Source organism: Ursus maritimus, unplaced genomic scaffold, assembly GCF_017311325.1.
Source record: "Ursus maritimus isolate PB19 unplaced genomic scaffold, ASM1731132v1 scaffold_30, whole genome shotgun sequence".
Taxonomy (NCBI): Eukaryota; Metazoa; Chordata; class Mammalia; order Carnivora; family Ursidae; genus Ursus; species Ursus maritimus.
Genome location: NW_024425564.1, coordinates 34,366,199 through 34,382,930, shown reverse-complemented (window position 1 = coordinate 34,382,930; position 16,732 = coordinate 34,366,199). Strand labels below are relative to the sequence as shown.

The 16,732-nt window shown below is 39.0% G+C and overlaps 1 protein-coding gene and 1 long non-coding RNA gene across 3 annotated transcripts in view; one reads left to right on the top strand and one right to left on the bottom strand.

The window, feature by feature from the left end:
• KIF6 (kinesin family member 6) overlaps positions 1-16,732 on the top strand; it is a 463,572-nt gene that overhangs the window by 371,900 nt on the left and 74,940 nt on the right. The gene's annotated exons all lie outside the window — the stretch shown is intronic.
• Positions 3,661-9,048, bottom strand: LOC121106090. The gene is made up of 3 exons (XR_005838833.1): positions 8,936-9,048; positions 7,588-7,763; positions 3,661-3,834 (listed from the first exon to the last, which is right to left on the bottom strand). It is a non-coding gene; the product is annotated as an uncharacterized LOC121106090 (long non-coding RNA).

Genomic DNA, 16,732 nt, shown 5'->3' with positions numbered 1-16,732 from the left:
ATATATATATATATATATATATTATGTTAGTCACCATACAGTACATCCCTAGTTTTCTATGTAAAGTTCCATGATTCACATCGAGCTTTACATCGGAAACCAGGGATGTACTGTATGGTGACTAGCATAATATAATAAAAAATCATTAAAAAAAAAAAGTTCCATGATTCATTACTTGCGTATAACACCCAGTGCACCATGCAATACGTGCCCTCCTTACTAAAGCAATAGGCCATCACTGGCCTATCCCATTCCCCCACCCCCCTCCCTTCTGAAGCCCTCAGTTTGTTTCCCAGAGTCCATGGTCTCTCATGGTTCATTCCCCCTTCTGTTTACCCCCCCTTTCTTCTTCCCCTTCTTCTCCTACCGATCTTCCTACTTCTTATGTTCTATAAATGAGCGAAACCATATGATAATTGTCTTTCTCTGCTTGACTTATTTCGCTTAGCATTATCTCCTCCACTCCCGTCCATGTTGCAGCAAATGTTGAGAAATGGTTCTTTTTAATGGCTGAGTAATATTCCATTGTATCACATCTGTTTTGTTTCTTAACTTCCACATATGAGTGAGAGCATATGGTAATTGTCTTTCTCTGACTGATTTATTTCACTTAGCTTAATACCCTCTAGCTCCGTCCACGTCATTGCAAATGGCAAGATTTCATTCTTTTTTATGGATGAGTAATATTCCATTATGTGTGGGTCTGTGTGTGTATATGTACCACATCTTCTTGATCCATTCATCTGTCAATGGACATCTGGGCTCTTTGAAGGAGACTGTCTTTAAACCCAGCAGTACAAGCTGATTCACCTTACTGATTTGCCAGGGGAAGATAGATGGTACCATGTTGTTTCAACTCTAAGGAGAAAAAGTGAATTATCTTACATTGATTAAACAGGAGGAATAATTGTAGCTGGCTTAGAAGTGGGTAGGGGCTTTGTTAATGATGCTACATAGGCAAGAGCTGAAACTAGCAGCTCTGTGTCTCCTGCCAACCACCCTGAAAACACTGATGAGTTCCCTGCTGAAAACCAGCAAGAGCTTTCAAAAGCAGGGAACACACAAAGGCGGGAATATCCTTCCCCCACAGTGGTCATTCTGTTCAGGGTGGAGACAGCCTGGGTTTGCTGTTGGCTTCATGTAGTAACCCGACCCTGTGCATCAGCCCCATCCCCTAACATAAAGTCTGCACCACAACTTACCAAGCGAGACCAAAAATATGCATGTGCAGCTCCACCCCAAGATGTGCTAGTTAAAACATAGACCTTTCGGGGGGGAGGGGGACCAGATACCATGCAGAGACATTCATCCATCTGCAGGGACTCAGCACTCTCCTTCCAACAGGTAGATGTCAGCTGTTGGACAACATTTAAAGAACTGAGATCCTCCCAAACACATGCAGGCTGCATCACTAATCAGGCATCTCCTGAACAAAAGCCTAGCCCTGGCAGTTTATGTGGGGGTAAAAATAGGACTCTGGGCAACTGCCTGAGCAAAGCTGAAAGGGCAGCCACAGGCAGGACCAGCGGGAGTGCCACTGGGATGCTCTGAAGTTTGGGATCAATATTTGGACAGATTAGGGTTGCCTGAAAGGACTGGGAGCAAACAGAGAAGCTCGAGGCCAGCCATTGTGTGTCTAAGCACAGACTTTGGGCCAGCAAGAGTTAAAGAGGTGGAGTCCCCACCATGATAGTAATAATAACTAACTTTGGTAGAGATACTAGTATTATCCTGTTATAGATAAAGAAGCTGAGGCCAAAGGAGGTTAATAAACATGCTCAATAATACACCACTTAGTGAGGGGTAGAGCCAGAGCTGGGACGAGTTTCTGTTGGGCTCCAAAGTCAATGCCCTTGGATGGCAGGAGAATTCACAATTCAACGAAGAATGTGTTAGGCTCCTGTTGTATAAGTGCCCAGGAAGGTCATGTGTTCTCCCTGAGTTCAAGTTGATGATAAAAAGAAGGAAAAGGAGCCAGTAAAGAAAGCCTTTACCACCTCTTTACTTCCAACAGTATAACAAGAGAAGGAGGCAGAAAGGTTGGCAGGAGGTGGAGAAGGGCTAAGTCAGCCAAGGGAGGGTAGGCCTACCTTCCTAGGCTCTCTTCCTTGATCTGGAGTTTAGAAAGTTGTAAATTTCTTGGAGATTTAATTTCTATCTCCTGTTAATTGTGCATGGGATTCTTGGATGCAGTTTCCCTGTAGAATGTTCAAACACTACATTAATATACAAATCAAAATGTGACAGCTCTTGTAATTTCCTCTCTCCAGTACCAACTACACCCCCTCCCTAGAGGGGAGTAACCACTTTCAACAATTTGATGCATGTTTTCCACCCCCTTCTGTGCATTTCTAGATAGATAGATGAGATAGATAGAAGATAGATAGATGATAGATAGATAGATGATAGATAGATAGATGATAGATAGATGATAGATGATAGATAGATAGATAGATAGATAGATAGATAGATAGATATAGATAGATGATAGATAGATATAGATGACAGATAGATGATAGATACTACATGCATAGATACATACACACACACACAGAGCCCACCAGCAAACACATATGAAGATACCCTGTTTTGTTGCGTAAATGAGGCCATAATGTACATGTTACTCCTCACCTTGCTTTTCTCATGTACCAGTGAATGTGGGTCTACTGCTCACCATTTTTGACGGGGCTACTTATAAGTATAAATAAACCATGATCTATTTAACTACTCCCTTATAACAACCACTTTATTTTCCCCCAATTTTTTTCTGTCACAAACACTGCATGCGTTTTTATGTACAAATGTGAGTGTTTCTTTGAGTTAGATGCCTAGAAGTAGAATTGGGGATAACAGTGGTGAATGTGTATTTTTTAATTTTAATGAGTACTCCCCAGTTGCCTTCCCAAGAGGGTTTCATTAGTTTGCATTCTCATCAGTGTGTGACAGTACCCATCCCACTGCCCCCTTGCTTGTACATGATAATATCAGTCATTTTAGGTTTTGCCAGTTGGATAGCAAAAAATGGTATTTCATTATTGTCTTCATTTGCATTTCCCTGACAGCTGGTGGAATTGAATGCTTTTTCATGTGTCTCATATCTTTTGCCCATTGGTCGGTTGAATTGCTCTTTTTGATTTGTGGGAGCTCTTTGTATCCTCTGGATATTGGGCTTTTGTCTATGGAGTATGTAGCAGATGTTTTTCTTCCAGTCTGCCACTCGTTTTAATTTTCTCTTAAGATTTCTGCAAGAACTCTAGGACAGTTGCTTTTCCCTAATTAAAAAAAAAATATGCCTTGGATAAGACTGGTTTGTCTGCTCTTCTTTATTGGAAGTTGTCTGTAACTGGGAGTTATCCAACCTACCTCACCATAGATAGGCTCTCATCTATCTCTCTATCACCCTGCCTCACCATAGCATAAGAAGATATCCAGGGTAATGTGGTCACACTGCACAGCACTCACCAAAACATATATGGGCCCAAACTGGACATGATCATTTCAGATCATTTGTCTTGTAGCCACTGGCCACTACATGAGTACATGACCCCTGCGTACAGAATGTTAAACCTTCTACCAGACCACCAGTCTGATGATTTTATTGCTGAAGACATAAGCTTTGTAATGAGGCAGAGACTGATTTTATTAATTTAATCTTTATTGAAGTTATCTTTAATGATGCCTGAATATTTTTAAAATTTAATTGTATTTTACAAAACAACCTATTAACACATGTTGAGATGGTGCTGAAGTCCAGAAAACCTCCTAATAAATCATTGGAATGTAGCAATACCTAGCAACTCATTAGCAAATAGCAGGGTCCTTGGGTACTCCCTTCTGTTGGAAGACAAAAGCACATAGTTAAGGAATAACTACAGAAATGGGTAATGGACCAAGTAAACTTAATAGACAAGGGACATCAAAGACACAAAGTTTATTAATCGCCTGCACCAAAAACCTAAAGCAAGGGCAGGTCTATGTTTGAAAGTTATGAAACAATATACTCCTGCAGAGAGGTAAATATGCCAGTCTTGTAAAAAAGACAAAATATATCATGGAGAATAGTCATGAAGTGTTTAGCTTTACTTTATCCTCAGTGAGATAACTAGAACAAAACCTTTATTAGCTCCCATGACAGAGGCTCTGCCATATGCAAAAAGGGGTCCAACACCCAGGAGGCCATATACCATATCCACAGGGGGCAGAGCTGAATTGGAGAGGACTTTGGCCTAACAGCCACTAATCAGTGTGTGATGGGGACTCCCTAGGCAGGCAGTCCTCAACAAGACAGTCATGGCAATACCTTTCTGCTGTTGTCACTTAGGGGGAGAGGATGGACCACAGCAGAGGAAGGAGTTCCAGAGACCAGACTGCTGCCAAAGCCACAAAGCTGTTCAAATGCTAAAGAATAATCCATGGATGCTGATTCTAAACAAGAAATCCACTGGGGAAGGTTTGGTGGTGAGGGAAACAATAGATTTGGCAGTAGTCTGCCAATAGGAAGTTGGCCACCTTTATATTAGAATTCCAGGTAATAACTAGGAAAGGTTGCATTATAAAGATTCATATCCCTAAACCAAAGCTCCAGACAATCTCTCTCCTCCTCACTCCCACTCATAAACCTCTGAGGCCTACAAAAATGTTCATGCCCCTTAATCTAACATTCAGATTCTTCCTCCATGTTGATACAATTATATTAACATTCACTTATATGGGGGATTGGGTTGCTTGTCTTGCCAAAGGAAAAAAAAAAAGATAAAAATAATCATGTACAATTTCTCTGTATCCTGCTTTTTACTGCATCCTGAATTTCATATATATAAATTTCATATATGGCTATATTGTATTCCTTTTAATGGCTGCATAATATTCTACAGAATGGTTGTAGTATAATATATTCCGTCATATTCCAGCTGACAGGTATTTGCTTTATTTCCACTTTTCTGACACATTGAATATGCTGCAGTATGCACATATATCCTTCTAAACTGGTGCTTCTAATTCTATGGAAACTTTTCCTGTAAGGGACCAGGTAGTAAATATTTTAGGTGTTGTGGGCTTCATATGGTCTTTGTTGCATATTCTTCTTTTTCACAGTCCTATAAAAATTTAAAAACCATTCTTTGGACTGAGACAGTCCAAAGCCACAGAAAAACAGACCGCAGGACAGATTGACCTGCCAGCCCCAGTTTGCCAGTCCTTGGAGTAAGAGTCCAAGGAGTAGGATTTCTTCCTAAGTATATTATACTTTTTGCTGCTTTTGTGAATGGAATATTTTTCTACTTCCTGGGGTAGAAAAAATCTATTTTTAAAAAATATTTTCCTATACCTAGTCATCTTACCAAATTTTCTTTTTAATTTTAATGGGCTTTTTCTTGCTATAGTTTCTTGAGACTTCCAGAAATCCAGTCATATTCATCACAAAAGAAAAATTGTTTTCTGATATTTGCACTCCGTATTTTATTCTCTTGTCTTATTGTATTCATTAGAGCCTCTGAATTACTATTATCTCATAACAGTAACAGCCTCTCTGATCTTGTTCCTGAGCATAATGAAAATGGCTTAAGATTACATAATTTAGAATGACAAAAGACATCATATGAATACAGTAGGGATTGTGTACATCACCCTATTTAGGCTGTTAGAATTTCTGTAATGTGAATTTGAGGTGAGACAGATCTATAGTGCTTCAGAGGCAGGAGAGTTAATGGAGAGATTCTATGTTTGAGAATTGGTCTGATGGGTAGGTCCAAGGATCATGTAAATATAAATATCTGAGGAGTGATAAGGAATTAAGTACGATATAAATAGAATTGACTAGTAAACTTGGTGAAGGAGGGAGATTGTGTCTGCCCATATGATGAGAAAGAGAAATGAAGCAAATATTATAGATGAGACTTTTCAGACTGAACTGTACAACTGGCCAGTGAGATGGACATTTGCCTATAATAAAAAATAGTGTAAGGTTCCAGTTCTGGGGAAGGTAGAGTAATCATACTCTATCTTGTCTTTCCCACTGGAAGCAATAGCAAACCATGGACAGAATGAATGGAGCAGCTAGCTAAGAACTCGGAAAAATAAGTGGTAGCAGGCAACTTAGGGAAGGAGACCAGAATTCAAAGTACCATCTAGTCATCACCCCCAGAAAATCCTCTGGTGGCAGTGACAGCAGAAGCAGACAAGCAGAATCCTAAAACTCTGACGGAGAGAGACTCCTTTGCTTTGACCACAGGAGCTGTGGTACCAAAAATGAGAAGACTCCCCATGGCTTTGTCCTCTCTCCATCCTTCCACCACTTGGTCCCAAATGTAGACATAGCCATGAGAATTGCATGGCAGAATTGAGGAGTACATGATTGGGCCTCAGGGAGTCATAATGTGTTAGGCAGATCCCAGAGGAAGGAGATCAAGACAGTGATTCCATAAAGTTGTTTACATATGCTCCTTACTTTCAAGTTGAGCATGCATGAATCCAGAAAGCATACCAAAAGCTTTGACAATCCTGCTATGAGATAGACCAACACCCAGGTCCTATTCTGGCCACTGAGTGGCACACACATGGGCCAAATCTGAATAGCACTGCAAAGCCTTTGAAAACAGAGCTGACGCTGGAACCACAACCCAAAGAAGACTATTGGAATTTGTGACCTGACCTTAACCAGGCTGACTGTCTGCAAAAACAAAGAAACAACAACAAAAAACCAGTGGTCTTCTTAGAATTTAAACAAGACCCTGAAAATGTTCAGGATGTGATTGAAAATTACCATAAGAACCAAAAATTTTTAACTCAAAAGAGAAAAGGCAATCAACCCTTGGAGACCAGCCCCAACTGGACAGTGTTAGAGTTAAAAGACAGAGACTTAAAGCAACTCCTAAAGCAATTTGTTCATTGGAAACAAATCGAAAGATAAAAAGTCTCAATATAAATACAGAAAACATAAAAAGAACCAAATGGAAATTTTATAAATGAAAAATAAAATAGGCAATGGACTCTAGAAAAGAATGGAGAAAAGAGGAAAAGAGAAAAGAGGGAAGAGTTAGTGAACATAAAGGCAGAACGATAGAAATTATCTAATCTGAAAAACAGAAAAAATACTTTCAAAAACATGAACACATCCATCGATTGTGACGGAAGAGTGGAATCTGAGGGGCTGCAGGCAGATCTGGTAGGCGGTGGGCACTGAAGCCAAAAGCAACGTGTTGTGGATAGTCTGGGATTTGAAGAAGCAGAGCAGGCAGTTTAGGGCTTTGATAGTAAGGAGGAGAAGAAAAATTGTTCAGCATTTTGAAGGGAAGGAAGAATCAAAGCAATCATTTGTGACAGAGAAATTTTGTATGTGTTGCTCAAGTTTTCCCATACCACAGCAGCCTGAGATGAGATGAATCACATTTGGCTCTCACCCCAACTTCTTATTCTGGGGTCCCCAGACTACTGAGAGTATTCCCCTCCATTAATTTTAAGGGTCCATAGAAAACATTTCACATCTGCACATGACCAAGGTCTCTCCCCCTACATCATGGCAGCTGTTATCCTCCTCTCCTGCTCTGGCCTCTTTGGTGACATCTGCTGCCTGAGTCAAGTGAGACTCACCTCTATCCTCTGGAGTTAGTGTCTACAAGGACAGTACAAATATTTCCATTGCTTCTCGAAACTGCTATCTCCTCCGTCTCTCACAGTCTCTTGGTAGTCTGAAAGGGTAGCTTCTGGTGCCACTGCCACCACTTTGATATCCTGGAGCCGCAGAAATTTTAATGGCACCCCTGTTGCTTAACATTTGTAAATAAATAAACACAGTAAAAAACACAAAGAAGACATCCTTGCCAAAACTGCAGATTCATACCATAATCTTAATATCTTGCAAATATTTCTTGAATGCAAAACACAAGACGCTGAGCCAACTGCTGGGATAAAAAGATGAATTGCAGGGGCGCCTGGGTGGCTCAGTCATTGGGTGTCTGCCTTTGGCTCAGGGCGTAATCCCAGCGTTCTGAGATCGAGCACCACATTAGGCTCCTCCACTGGAACCCTGCTTCTTCCTCTCCCACTCCCCCTGCTTGTGTTCCCGCTCTCTCTGGCTGTTTCTCTCTCTCTGTCAAATAAATAAATAAAATCTAAAAAAAATATGAATAGCAAATAAAATGCAGTAGAAGACTATCCAAATTAAAAGAACTAAACTATGATTAAAACAAACAAAATTAGGGGTGCCTGGGTGGCACAGCGGTTAAGCGTCTGCCTTCAGCTCAGAGCGTGATCCCAGCGTTCTGGGATTGAGCCCCACATCAGGCTCCTCTGCTGTGAGCCTGCTTCTTCCTCTCCCACTCCCCCTGCTTGTGTTCCCTCTCTCGCTGGCTGTCTCTATCTCTGTCAAATAAATAAATAAAATCTTTAAAAAAAAATTAAATGTGATAGGAATAAACGTAGAGTTCTGCTCTTAGTATTAAGAAGTCAATGTCATAAAAGGTATCCAGATTGGAAAGGAAGAAGTAAAGCTATCTTTATTCATAGACAAAATGATCTTATATATAGAAAATTCTAAGGCATTCACTAAAAACAAAAACAAAACTATTAGAACTAATAGAGTTCATCAAGGCTGCAGGTACAAGATTATGTACAAAATTGAAATTGTATTTCTATACACTTTGCAATGAACAGAGAAAAATTAAGAAACTAATTCATCAACCATAATAAAATCTTAGGAATAAATTTAACAAAAGAAGTACAAAACTTATACTCACAGAACTATAAAACATTGTTGTAAGAAATTAAAGATCTAAATAAAAAGATGTAAATAAATAGCCTGTGTTTCATCGAGCCTTACATCGAAAACTGGGGATGTCCTGTATGGTGAATAACATAATATAATAAAAAATCATTATAAAAAAAATAGCCTGTGTTTATGAATCAGAAGACTTTATATTGTTAAGATGGTAATACTCACCAGATTGATCTTCAAGAAGCAATGCAATCTCTATCAGAATCCCAGCAGGCTTCTTTGTACAAATGATAAGCTCATCTTAAAATTCATATGGAAATGCAAGGGATGAAGTTAGCCAAAACAATCTAAAAAAGGAAAAACAAAGGTGGAGGACCCACATTTCCCAATTTCAAACTTACTACAATGTAACAGTAAGCAACACAGTGTGGTACTGCAATAAAGATAGACATATAGACCAATGGAATAGAATTGAAAGCCCATAAATACACCCATGTATCTATGGTCAATTAATTCTCAACAAGGATACTGAGACCATTAAATGGGGAGGGGGGAGATAGTCTTTTCAACAAATGGCACTGGGACAAGTGGATATTCACATTACAAAGAATGAAGTTAGAACCCTACCTCACACCATATGGAAAAAAATTGCTCATAGGGGATCAAAGAGCTAAAATTACAAAATGCTGAAAAGAAAACATAGGGATAAATCTGCATGACCTTGGATTTGACAATGGTTTTAGGGATATGACATGAAAAACATAAGCAGAAAAAGAGAAAATAGATAAATTGGACTTCACCAGCATTCAAAACTTTTGTGCCTGAAAGGATACCACCAAGAAAGTGAAAGACAATGTAAAAGATAGGAGAAAATATTTACACATGATATATCTGAGAAGGGTTTGATACCCAGAATGTAAAAGGAATACTTTAACTCAACAATAAAAACTCAAATAACTCAGTTAATAAATGGGCAATGGATTTGAATAAACATTTCTCGGAAGAAGATATACAAATGACCAATAGGTAGATGAAAAGATACTCAGTGTCATTAGTCATCAAGGAAAAACCAATGAAAACTAAAATGAGATACCACATCACACCCCTTACAAAAGCTTTTCTCCAAAACGTCAAGTGTTGGAGAGGATGTAGAGAAATTGGAACTCTGGTACGCTGCTGGTGGGAATGCAAAATGGAACAGTCACTTTGAAAAACAGTCTGGCAGTTCCTCAAAAAGGTAAACATAGAGAGGCCACAGGACCCAGAAATTCATTGCCAGGTATATACCCAAAGGAATTGAAAACATATGTTCATATAAGGAGTGCACGTATTGCATGGTGCACTGGGTGTTATACACAACTAATGAATCCTGGAACTTTACATCAAAAACCAGGGATCTACCGTATGGTGACTAACATAATAAAATAAAAAATATTATTATAATTAAAAAAAACTTGTACACAAATGTTCATAGCACCATTCCGCTCAGTGGCTGAAAGTGGAAACAACCCAAATGTCCATCAGTTGATAAATATATAAACAAATTCTGCTCTATCCATACAATGGACCATTATTCAAAAAGGCATGAATTAGTGATACATGCTACAACATGGATGAGCCTGGAAAACATTATGCTCAGTGAAAGATGCCAGTCGCGGAAGACCACATATGATTCTATTTATATGACATGCCCAATATAGGCAAAGCTATAAAGACAGAAAGTAGTGGTGGCCTAGGTCCAGAAGGGGTGGGGGGACCAAGAGGTAATAACTAAAGAGCACAGTGTTTCTTTTTGGCATGATGGAAATGTTCTAAAATTAATTGTGGCAATAGTTGCAAAACTGTGAATATGCCAAAACCCATTGGATTATACACTTCAAGTGGGTGAATTTTATGCTATGTGAATTACATCTCAATAAAGCTGTTTTAAACACACAAACAAACAAAAAGAAAATGGCAGAAGTAGGGAGAAGTATCAGGAGTATCAGGAGAAGCAGCTCCCTGAGTAGAAGGGCCAGGCTTCTCAATTGGCTGCTAGCTTTGAGTGAGTCAGCAGGATTGTGTGATGGCTGCCAGCAAAGCCAGTGTGATCCTGGGCAGATGGAGAAAGGCAGTGTCCAAAACACGGCAATAGTGACGTTCTCACCCATTGGATTGCCTTGGTTGTATCACCTCTGACGTGGCAGGTTCATTCTGAATACCCCATTCTTTTTTTTTTTTTAACTCTTCTTTTTAAAAAAGATTATTTATTTATTTTATTTATTTATTTATTTATTTGACAGAGAGAGGGAGAGAGAGCACAAGAAGGGGGAACAGCAGAGGGGGAGGGAGAAGCAGGCTCCCCATTGAGGAGGGAGCCCAATTCAGGGCTTGATCCCAGGACCCTGGGATCATGACCTGAGCCAAAGGCAGATGCTTAACCATCTGAGCCACCCAGGTGCCCCTGGACACCCTGCTCTTAAAGGTTGTTTATGAACATGCCCAAAAGAGAAAGCTCATGGGGTAAGTGGTGAACCTGCCTTCCCAGCTCTTACAGTGTGGAAGGCAGAAAGACTAAATAAAGCAATGATAAGAAAGGATGGTGATAATTACAGGGGAAGAAAGTCTAAAGAGAGTAGTTAATATGGAAAAGAAAAACCAAGGAAAAATATGCTGTCCTCAAATATCAAATGAAAAGGGTAAGACTTATTGTATGTCAATTTGGTTCAAAAAATGTGGAGCACCTACCACATAGAAGGCAGCCTTCCATAAAGTATAGTCCTGGGAAAAATCCATAAACAATTGGGCTCTCTGATGAGAAAGCTTGAGAGATGCTAAATAGTCTACCCTCCGCTTTAAAGAGTCATAGTGTGCATTAATTAACTCAAGGTCCCTTGGAGAAATCTCCCTGTGCAACTGTTTTATTAAATCCATCGTTTTTCAGGCTTGTTTGATCACTGCACTGTCCCACACCTTTTATATGCATAAAACCTTTAACCTACCAGAGATTCAATGCTCCTTGCAGTTGATAAGGTTTCTACACCCCACTCAAAGTAAGTGGTAAAGTATTAATTCTACGTATACTTCGAAGAGTGAAGTATATATACTGTAACCCCTAAGCAATCATTAAAAAATTATTCAAAGAAATATAATCAAACTGAATCAAGGAATTAAGATGGAATTCTAAAAACACTCAGAAGGTGGGAAAGGGAAAAGAGAATGAAAAACAGAGAGAACAAACAGAAAACAGGAAAATGATATACCTAAATCTAAGCACACCAATAGTTACATTAAATATAAACAGTCTAAACATGCCAATTGAAAGGGAGAAATGGGTAACATTGGTTTTTAAAAAAGATCCAACCATATGCTATCTACAAGAACCCTACCTTAAATATTATAATAGAGATAGATTAAAGGATGGAAAAGTATATGGCATGCAAACACTAATCAAAAGAAGTCTTGCATGGCTATATTAAATTCAGATCAAGGGGCGCCTGGATGGCACAGCGGTTAAGCATCTGCCTTCGGCTCAGGGTGTGATCCCGGCATTCCGGGATCGAGCCCCACATCAGGCTCCTCCACTATGAGCCTGCTTCTTCCTCTCCCACTCCCCCTGCTTGTGTTCCCTGTCTCACTGGCTGTCTCTATCTCTGTCGAATAAATAAATAAAATCTTTAAAAATAAATAAATAAATAAATTCAGATCAAATACAAAGCAAGGAAATTACTTAGAATTAATTACAAAGATAAAGAGGAACATGACATAGGATAAAAGGAGCAATTCACTGAGAAGTCCTAGGGATCCTAAACATGTATATGTTAAAAAACAGAACTTCAAAATACATGAAGCAAAAACTGGTACAACTGAAAGGAAAGTTGGATAAACTCACAGTTATAGTTGGAGATGTCAGTACTCTTCTCTCAGTAATCAATAGAAGAAATAGACTTCAAATTAACAAAGATATTAACAGCTTGATCAACCAACCAGATCTAAGTGACATTTATGGAACACTCTACCCAAAAATAGTACAATATACATTGTTTTCAGGTGTGTATGAAGTATTCACCAAGACAGACCACGGTCTAGGTTATAAAACAAATATTAACAAACATAAAAGAATTGAAATAATACAACAGATGTTCTCTTACAATAATGGAATTAAACCAGAAATCAATAACAGAAGATAATGGAAAATTTCTGAAAACTTGGAAATTAAACAATATACCTCCCCTAAACCCCTATGAATCAAGAAATTCTCTTGAGAAATTAGAAATATTTTCAACTGATGGAAAATGAAAATAAAACACATAGAAATTTCTGGGTTGTAGTTGAAGCAGTACGTAGGAGGAAATTTATAGCATTAAACACATATATTGAAAAAAAAAAGTCTAAATCAACCTTAGCTACCACCTTAAGAAACTAGAACAAAGTAATTCGAAAGTAAGCAGAAGGAAGGAAATAAGATCAAAAATCAAGAAAAAGAGAAAAACAATTAAGAAAATCAATTAAACCAAAACTGGTTCTTTGAATACATCAGTGACACTAATAAACATTGATAAAAACCTAGACTGACAAATAAATAAAAAGACACAAATAGCCAATAACAAGAATGAAAGAGGGATACCATTACATTATTAAAGGGATAAGGGAATATTGCAAACAATCTATACAAATTTCACAATTTAGATAAAATGGACAAATTCCTTGAAAGGTACAAACTACCAAAACTCGAACAAGGAGAATCAGATAACCTAAATGCTTCTATATCATTTTTAAAATTGAGTTCACAATTAAAAATCTTCCAAAAAAGAAATTTCCTAGCCCAGATGGTTTCACTATAGAATTCCGCCAAACATTTTTTTTTATAATAATTTTTATAGTCTTATGTTAGTCACCATACAGTACATCCTTAGTTTTTGATGTAATGTTCCGTGATTCATTATTTGCGTATAACACTCAGTGCACCATGCAATCCGTGCCCTACTTAATACCCATCACCAGCCTATCCCAATCCCCCCATCCCCTCCCCTCAGAAGCCCTCAGTTTCATTCCCAGAGTCCATACATTTAAAAAAATAAATAATACCAATTCCACACAATCTTTTCTAGAAAATACAAGAAGGAACACTTCCCAACACATTTTATGAGGACGGTATTATCTTAATGCCAAATCAGATAAAGACATCACAAGAAAACTACAGGCTAATATCCCCGATAAACATATGTTAAAAGTACCAGCATATTGAATCCAACAATATATAAAAAGAATAATGCACCACAGCTAAATGCGGTTTACCTCAGGAAAATAGGTTTTTTTAAATAATTTTTATTTTGTTATATTACTCACCATACAGTACATCCCCAGTTTTTGATGTAAAGTTTCATGATTCATTACTTCCATATAACACCGGTACACCATGCAATACGTGCCCTCCTTAATACCCATCGCCAGCCTATCCCATCCCCCCCCCCGAAGCCCTCAGTTTGTTTCCCAGAGTCCATAGTCTCTCATGGTTCATTCCCCCTTCTTTTTACCGCCCCATTTCTTCTTCCCTTTCTTCTTCTACCAATCTTTCTACTTCTTATGTTCCATAAATGAGTGAAACCATATGATAATTGTCTTTCTCTGATGGACTTATTTCGCTTAGCATTATCTCCTCCACTCCCGTCCATGTTGCAGCAAATGTTGAGAAATCGCTCTTTTTGATGGCTGAGTAATAGTCCATTGTATATATGGACCACATCTTCTTAATCCAGTCATCTGTTGAAGGGCATCTCGGCTCCTTCCAATGCTATGAACATTGGGGTGCATATGGCCCTTCTCTTCACTACGTCTGTATCTTTGGGGTAAACACCCAGTAGTGCAATGGCTGGATCATAGGGTAGATGGCTGAATCATAGGGTAGCTCAATGTTTAACTTTTTAAGGGACCTCCACACTGTTTTCCACAGTGGCTGTACCAACTTGCATTCCCACCAACAATGTAGGAAGGAACCCCTTTCTCCACATCCTCTCCAACAATTGTTGTTTCTTGCCTTGTCAATTAATTTTTTTCTCTTTCTTCCTGTCTTCACTTTCTGGGACCCCTATAATATGAATGTTAGTATGGTTGATGTTTTCCCTGCATTCTTTTAACTTTTTTATTTTTTATATTTTTTTTAACTTTTTCTCTTCAGTTTGCATGATTTCCACTACTCTGTCATTCATATTACTGATCTGTTCTGCATGATCTAATTTGCTCTTGATTTCTTCTAATGTATTTTTTTATTTTAGTTATTATATTATTAAGCTCTGATTGGTTCTTTTTTATCCCTTTGTTGAAGATCTCACTGAGTTCATCTACATTTCTCTGGAATCTGGTTAGTATCTTTGAGACCATTACTTTCAGCTCTTTATCCAATAGATTGCTTATCTCTATTTCATTTAGTTCTTTTTATGAGGTTTCACCTTTTTTTTTTTTTCCATTTGGATCCTATCTCCTGTCTCCTCATTTTGTCTGGCTTTCGGTTTGTTTATATTTATTAGGTAGGTCATCTTATTATCTTAGTTTTGAAATTGTGGCCTCGTGTAATAGGCATCCCATTGAGTTCCATAGCACTATCCCAGTGGGCACCAAAAGCAGGCATTCCAAAGGTATCTTCTTGATGAACTGTGTGTACCTTTCTGTTGTGGATGGACCATGCCTACTTTGGGTGCACAGGTGGAAGGGTTGGCTCCCATTGCAGCTGGCTGCACTGACTGACTATGTCTACTGTGGGTGCACCCATTAGCAGGGTTGGCCCCTGGCATGGCTTGCTGAGAGGCCTAGCTGCATGTTTTGTAGGGTTGTTGGTAAGTGAGGTTAGTGCCAGTGCAGCTGGCTGAGAAGCCTGGCAGCAACAGTTGCAAGTGTGTGGGTGGGTGGGTCTGGCTCCACTCCTATGGCAGGATTTGCTTTGGAGGATTGCCTTTCCAAGCTGAAGCTGTGTACTTTGTGTGGTCAGTTGAGGCTTGCTTTGGATCAGTGCCTACTTGGTGGGACGATTGAGTGGGATGAGTCCACAAGGGAGTGCTGAGGCAGGCAAGTGGTGCTAGCAAGGTAAATGGAGTGTTAAAACTGGCTTCTGCCAGTGTCAAGCCGAGATGTAGGAGGGCAAGAAAAATGACATCTGCCAACATTTCCTTCCCCAGAGAGATTTGTTACAGATCTCTGCTCCTCTGGCAGATGCCCTAAAATTAGTCAAAAAATCTCCTTGCATAACCAAACTGCTGTGTCTGTGCTGGGCTTCTGAGTGACAGATATAGTGTGATTGGCCCTGTAGAGAGGAGCCACATTATTGAATTGCTCTGTAAGTTCTAGTAGTTTGGGGGTGGAGTCTTTTGGGTTTTCCATATAGAGTATCATGTCATCTGTGAAGAGAGACAGANTGACTTCTTTTTTGCCGATTTGGATACCTTTGATCCCTTTTTGTTGTCTGATTGCTGTTGCAAGGACTTCTAGCACTATGTTGAATAATAATGGCGAGAGTGGGCATCCTTGTCATGTTCCTGATCTTAAGGGAAAGGCTTCTAGCTTTTACCGTTGAGAATGATATTTGCTGTAGACTTTTCATAGATGGTTTTAATGAAATTGGGGAATATACCCTCCATCCCTACCGTTGAGAATGATATTTGCTGTAGACTTTTCATAGATGGTTTTAATGAAATTGGGGAATATACCCTCCATCCCTACACTCTGAAGGGTTTTAATCAGGAAAGGATGCTGTATTTTGTCAAATGCTTTTTCTGCATCTATTGACAGGATCATATGATTCTTGACTCTTTTCTTGTTGTTATGATCTATCACACTGATCGATTTGCAAATGTTGAACCACGCTTGCATCCCAGGTATGAATCCCACTTGGTCATGATGGATAATCCTTTTAATGTACTGTTGAATCCTATTAGCTAGGATCTTGTTGAGAATTTTGGCGTCCATATTCATCAGGGATATTGGTCTGTAATTCTCCTTTTTGATGGGGTCTTTGCCTGGTTTGGGGATCAAGGTAATACTGGCCTCATG